Genomic DNA, 6,620 nt, shown 5'->3' with positions numbered 1-6,620 from the left:
CAAACAAACAAAAAAATAACCAGAACTGCCAGAAAATCAAACTGTATGGAAGCTGGACAATCAAGGAGTTAAAGAACAAACATTCATTCAGACTGGTAGGAGGGGTCTAAATGGGTGGCCAGGTTGGAGAGGACGCCTGGCAAGGTGGGAGTTGGAGGACCTGGAATGCAAGATGGTTGCTAATGAACTGGGTGGTCCCTCATCTGTGTACAGGTAAACTGGGAGGAACAACTTGGGAGGGAGACAGACCACACAACCCAGTGTTCTAGTGTGGGCAAAACCTCAAAACCTCTGGGTGTAAAATCCTGTTGGGGTTGTGGCAACAGGATAAACTCTGAGCCTCACAGGAGAGTTCATTAGAGAGACCCACAGGGTTCTAGAACATACACAAACCCACCCACCCAGGTATCAGCACCAGAAGGGCATAATTTGCTTGTGGGAAGTGGAGGAAGTGACTAAAGCCCACTGAGAACTGAGTAAGTGGCACTTTTCCCTCTCAGATCCCTCCCCAACAGACAGAGCAGCAATGCAGCCACCTGGGTTGCCCCACCCTGGTGAATACCTAAGGCTCCACCCCTTACAAAATAAAAGGCACACTGAGTCAAAAATATGGCCCAAATGAAAGAACCAATCAAAGCTCCAAAGACAGAAATAAGAGATGAAGAGATAGCCAACCTATCAAATGCAGAGTTTAAAGCACTGGTAATCAGGATGCTCACAGAAATGTTTGGGTATGATTGCAAGATAGAGGAAAAAGTGAAGGCTATGAAAAGTGAAACAAATAAAAATATATAGGGAACCAACAATGAATGGAAGGAAACCAGGACTCAGATGAATGATTTGGAGCAGAAGGAAGAACTCAACATTCAACCAGAACAGAATGAAGAAACAAGAATTCAAAAAAAATTTGAGGAGAGGCTTATGAATCTCAGAGACAAGTTTAAGTGGTCCAAAATCTGAATTATAGGGGTGCCAGAAGGAGAAGAGGAAGAACAAAAAATTAAAAACTTATTTGAAAAAATAATGGAGAGCTTCCCCAATCTGGGAAAGGAAATAGACTTCCAGGAAGTCCAGGAAGCTCAGAGAGTCCCAGAGAAATTGGACTCAAAGAAGCATACACCAAGGCACATCATAATTACATTACCCAAGATTAAAGATGTTGGGAACCACTTTGCCTGGTTTCAGAAGTTGTAACTGCCCCCCACGGATAAGGCTGAGTGAGCAACCTCAGGACTGTGATCCACTAAGGAGACAAAGCTTATCTCCCTGGCAGCAGTGCTGCTTCTGCTTCATCCATCTCGGCCCCCAACACTTGGTCGGTTAGTCATTGATGGGCACAACCACTCAGAGGAGGGACAACCTAAGCCAAACAGGATCACTTGGGAAGCCTTCAAGGAAGGACTCAGGAGGCTGCAGCAAAGAGGGGGTGATGGGCCCTTTGCTGTACATCCCTTTGCCAGCTAGAGCAGGTTCTGGGGTGATTGGGAATAAGAAAGAATTCACAAAGTCCTGTGAAGCCTGCTTTTCTAAGAGTGCTTTCATTCATATGATAAGGGTCCAAGCAGGAGATGAGTATGTCTCCCAACGTTTTTGCAATCCCCTTACCTGACAGACACTGACTCAAACCAAGCCATCAGATTTCTTTGAAATGTTATCTATTGTTTGATCCTTGCTGCCTGACATTGATTGATAAGCTTTACCTGTATTTCCTGTGTATTACAACCTAATAAAAGCCATTGAAGAAGAGGTTCTTGGTTTTTCTCCTGTGAGACTGACCACCTCTCCTCCCCAAGCAGATCATGTCTTAGTAGTTTCATCTTCATCTGTAGCAGACAGGGGGACTTGTGGGCAAAGTTGCCCCCACATAAAGATAAGGAGAGAATCTTAGAAGCAACAAGAGAAAAGAAGACAGTTACCATAAGGCTATGAGCTGATTTCTCAAAAGAAACCCTATAGGCAAGAAGGAGCTGGAAAGAAGTATTGAAAGTCATAAAAGGCAAGGACCTACATTCAAGATTAGTCTATCTAGCAAAGCTATCATTTAGAATGGAAGGGCAGATAAAATGCTTCCCAGAAAAGGTCAAGTTAAAGGACTTCATCATCACCAAGCCCTTATATGTAGTGTTAATGGACTTATCTTAGAAAAAGAAGATGACCAAAACTATGAACAATAAATTGATAACAAACTCACAACTATCAACAACTGAACCTTAAAAAAAAACTAAGCAAACAACTAGAACAGGAATAGAACAACAGAAATGGAGATCACACTGAGGATTATCAGTGCAGATGGAGAGGGGTTAGAATGGGGGAAAAAGTACAGGGAATAAGAAGCATAAATGGTAGGTACAAAAGAGACAGGGAGAGGTTAAGAATAGTATAGGAAATGGAGAAGCCAAATAACATATATATGACCTACGGACATGACCTAAGGCAGGGGGAACGCTGGTGGGAGGAGGAGTACAGGACACAGGTGAATAAAGGGGAGGAAAAAATGGGACAACTGTAATAGCATAATCAATAAACTATATTAAAAAGAATTAAAGAAAAGAGAGTTGAAAAAGTTGTGAACAGAAAATGGAAGAACAAATTTTGTGTGCTGATGGTAAAGTTATTCAGCAATTGGAATAACAAAAAGTGTCTACACAGATCCCCCTTTATTAACAGGGTTAAATGAGCAGTTGTGGGACCTGGACAGATTTTCTTGCTGAGAAGAGATGGAGGGATTTCTTAAAGTCCTTGTTGGTACAGTCCATTAACCAAATCCCCTGAACTGAAGAGGTATTCACTGTCTCTCAAATTCTCATCTGAGGGCATTTTTTCCTCATTGCTTTTAGAGAAAGAGGTAGGGAGAGAGAGAAATATCAATGTGAGAGGCAAACATCAACTGGTTGCCTCCCTTACATGCCCAGAACAGGGATCATATGCACTCAAGGGAACTGAACTTGCATCCTTTGTGTTACAAGACAACTCTTCAACCAACTGAGCCACACTAGCCAGGGCTTTTAAATTTTTTTGAACTTATTTGGATGATATTTGTTGTTGGATGAAATTATATAGGTTTCATGGATACAATTCTATAATACATCATGTATATATTGTGTTGCATGTTCACCACTTCAAATCAAGTCTCCTTCCATCACCATTTCTCTGCCCTTTACCCTCTTCTATCTTCTACACCCCCCTTTTCCTCTGGTAATTATCATACTGCTATCTGTCTATGAGATTTTTTTGTTTAATTTCTTCACTCTTTTACCCTACCCTGCTTCTCCCTACCCTCTGACAGATGTCAGTCTATTCTCCTTATCTATGAGTTTGTTTCTATTTTGTTTGTTAGTTTATTTTGTTCATTAGATTCCATATATAAGTGAAATCACATAGTATTTGTCTTTCTCTGACTGGTTTATTTCATTTAGCATAATACCCTCATCTATAAGAATGTGTTGTCTTATACAGAGAACACAGAAATGTAGAGGAGCAGGGTAGGAGGGAACTGCATATTACATGTTTTAAAGGTAGTTTTATAATTTCTACCTTACATTCTTATTCCTTTTAATAGTTTTCTTTGCTTTTTTAATCAGATCCTGTTTCACTTAAATTCAGTATTTTCTTCTGCCTTTATTGATAACCTTTACATAAGTTCTCTTGCTAGACAAGAATGGCTTTCACATTTTAAAAGAGAAAGGACAGTGTTGAATGGCCAGTGCTCTATTTCCTTTAGAGGTGGTGGCAGCTGAGGATAAAAGGCTCAAAAGACACAGTTGTGTATGAATTATTATGTGATATGTTCAACTTTCACTCACAGCTGGGCAGATCTTCAAAGTTTTCAGTAGATTTTTTTTTCAGTAGATTTTTCTTAGGGGGATCACACCATCATCTTTCAAATGTGAATTTGATGAAGCTTCCCATTGTACATCACTCTCAAATAATTGCCAGAGAAACAAGAAACAAAAACTGTACAATTTACAGTTCACCCTCTTTGATGTAAGGTGGGATATGTGATGCCAAGCAATGGCTTCTCAGCCCAATACCCCTCTACTCTCAGTACAATGTAGTTGGGATTGCCACGGAAAGCAAACTCTAATTTCTCTGAGATGAGAGCAAGCTGCACTAGCAAATTTAAAATATTAGAAAGCCTTTACTCAGATAAGTGGAGCTTGATGTGGGTCAAGGGGTGGGGGAGGGGAACAGGAAAGAAAAACAGCATGTGCCAAGGTTTTGCTGAACATGTTTAAAACAATTTTGATTGTTTTAAGTGGCATTAAAACTTAAAGCAGAAGAAAATACTGACTTAACTCTGGTATTAAATTAAGTAACACTAAAGATTAAACAAGAGTAAACCCTGTTGCTGATGTTTAATAAAAGCTAACTGAGGGCCCTAAGTAACTCCAGTGAATTTACAGATCATGCCAATAAAAACACCAGAGGACTAGGGATCTAGAAGTTGGGGGAGAAGGTTTTATACACAGAAGCCACATTTTTAAATTTAGAAAAAGAAAACTAGAATTGAAAGAACTGTTTTAGAAACTTCAGGGAAGGGAGGAGAGAGAGAAGGTGGGGAGAGAGAGAAAGAGAAGGAAATATGTGTGCCTTATGGGGGCTTGGGGTAAAATAAAGAGGAACATGTAACTTAACTCTTCTAAGAGGAGAGTGTAGTATTGTAGGATCAAAGAGTTAACTGTTCCTGTGGGACTGGAGTCTTACATTCTACACTGTGCCAGGGGTTCCATCTACTCCAAGTGAAACAGTATGAATTCCTCTTATGATCAAATAAAATTGACTTAATTTGCAACATTTAACTTCAAGTTAAAATTTAAGAGTACAGTCAACAGTAAATGATTTAAAAACTATAGTGCTTTCTCAGCACAACTTTTGATGCAATTTAAAATTCTTTTAAAATGGGATGTGTCTTTTATTTATCACCATAGTAGTTGATATCCTTAGATTGGGGTTTTATCATGTACTTTGATTTTCTAGGGCCTTGGGGATGACCATAATTGCTGAACAATTCAAGGGAATGAAATGAGCTAATTCAAGCACCTTTTTACTGCATTTTCCCACATAAATCTAAAATGTTCTTTTTCCTCCATCACAGTATGTTTATAAAAACAAGACATTTAACCCTCATATTTCCTACACTTGAACACTTTTCTTAATAAGGCATAAATTATTTGCAATTCCCCCCCCCATTTTAGTTAGCAGGTTATTATGAAGGAGATAGTACATTTTTTAGTGTGTCAGGGATTGGGTCCTGTATGTCTTGTGTTTGGTGACCCAAAGAGAATGCTCAAGGGAACCTAATTTCTTCAAAGACCCTTCTTTCTTCTCAAGTTTTTGTCTTCTCTCAGGTAAAGGCAGACGTATCTGCCATGGTAAGCTAATCTTTACTTTAATCTTGGACTCCCCAAAATAAACAGTGGTAAATTCTGAAGAACATTGATATACATTTTTCTGTGTTTGCCCAGATGAAACTAAAAATACTGAAAGTCACCAAAATTTTTTCACCTCTTTTCCCTAGTTGCCCTGGATTATCAGGGTATCAAATCTTGTGCTAACTTGACTGATTCCGGTCCTTGACTCAGACAGCCTAATCTGCTTTCCATCATTCTCCAGGTACCCACCCATCACATCAGAAGTCAAATACCTGGCTTACAGGGATGGCTCTGATGCTAGAACTTGTATTTTGCTGGAGAAGCTAGAAGGGAAAAATCATGCTGTCTTATCCTTTCTACACAGTTGACTCATTTTATGACTTATGGCCAGATCCAAACTTTAAAAAAAGATTTTATTTATTTTTTAGAGAGAGGGTAAAGGAAGAAGAGAGGGAGAGAAACATCAGTCAGTTGCTTCTCTCAGGCCTGGAAATGGGTAGCTAGCTTGCAATCCAGACATGTGCCCTGCCTGGGAATTGAAACTTCCAGTTTGCAGGGCAGCATTCTGTCCACTGAACTATACCAGACAGGGTCAGCTCTAAAACTGGATGGCTGACATTACTTGCGTCACCAGACACAAATAGCTCTTCCTTTTTAAAAATTGTTCATGCTGTTAGTTGTTCCTCCTTTCCCACTTCTAACCAGTCCCATTCATCTCTTCCCTCAGTCAATCCCCATATCCATGTCTGTGTCCAAGAGTCACACAAAAATATTCTTCTGTTAATCTTGTCATGATCTTTATCTCATCCCCTCCCCACTTCCCTCTGAAAGCTGTGAGTCTGTTCCATGTATTTATACTTCTGCTTCCATTTTGTTTGTTTGTTTATTGTATTTAGCTGACTGGCTTACTTCACTTAGCAATACCTTTCAGGTCCATCCATGCTGTCTCAAAAGGTAAGAGTACCTTCTTTCTTTCTGTTGTGTAGTATTCCATTGTGAAAATGTAACAAGGCTTTTTATCCAGTCACCTACTGATGGGCACTCGAGGCTGTTTCCAGATCTTGGCTATTGTAGATAGAACTGCTATGAACATAGGGATGCATATATATTTTTTTCATTGGTGTTTCATGATTCTTAAAATATATTCCCAGAAATGGAATTGCTGGGTCCAAAGGGAGTTCCATTTTAAATTTTTTTAGGATACTCCATATTGTTTTTTGCTACTGCACTAGACTGCATTCCCACCAA

Source organism: Artibeus jamaicensis, unplaced genomic scaffold, assembly GCF_021234435.1.
Source record: "Artibeus jamaicensis isolate MK-2021 breed Jamaican fruit bat unplaced genomic scaffold, CSHL_Jam_final contig_410, whole genome shotgun sequence".
Taxonomy (NCBI): domain Eukaryota; kingdom Metazoa; phylum Chordata; class Mammalia; order Chiroptera; family Phyllostomidae; genus Artibeus; species Artibeus jamaicensis.
This window is presented reverse-complemented; position numbering follows the sequence as displayed.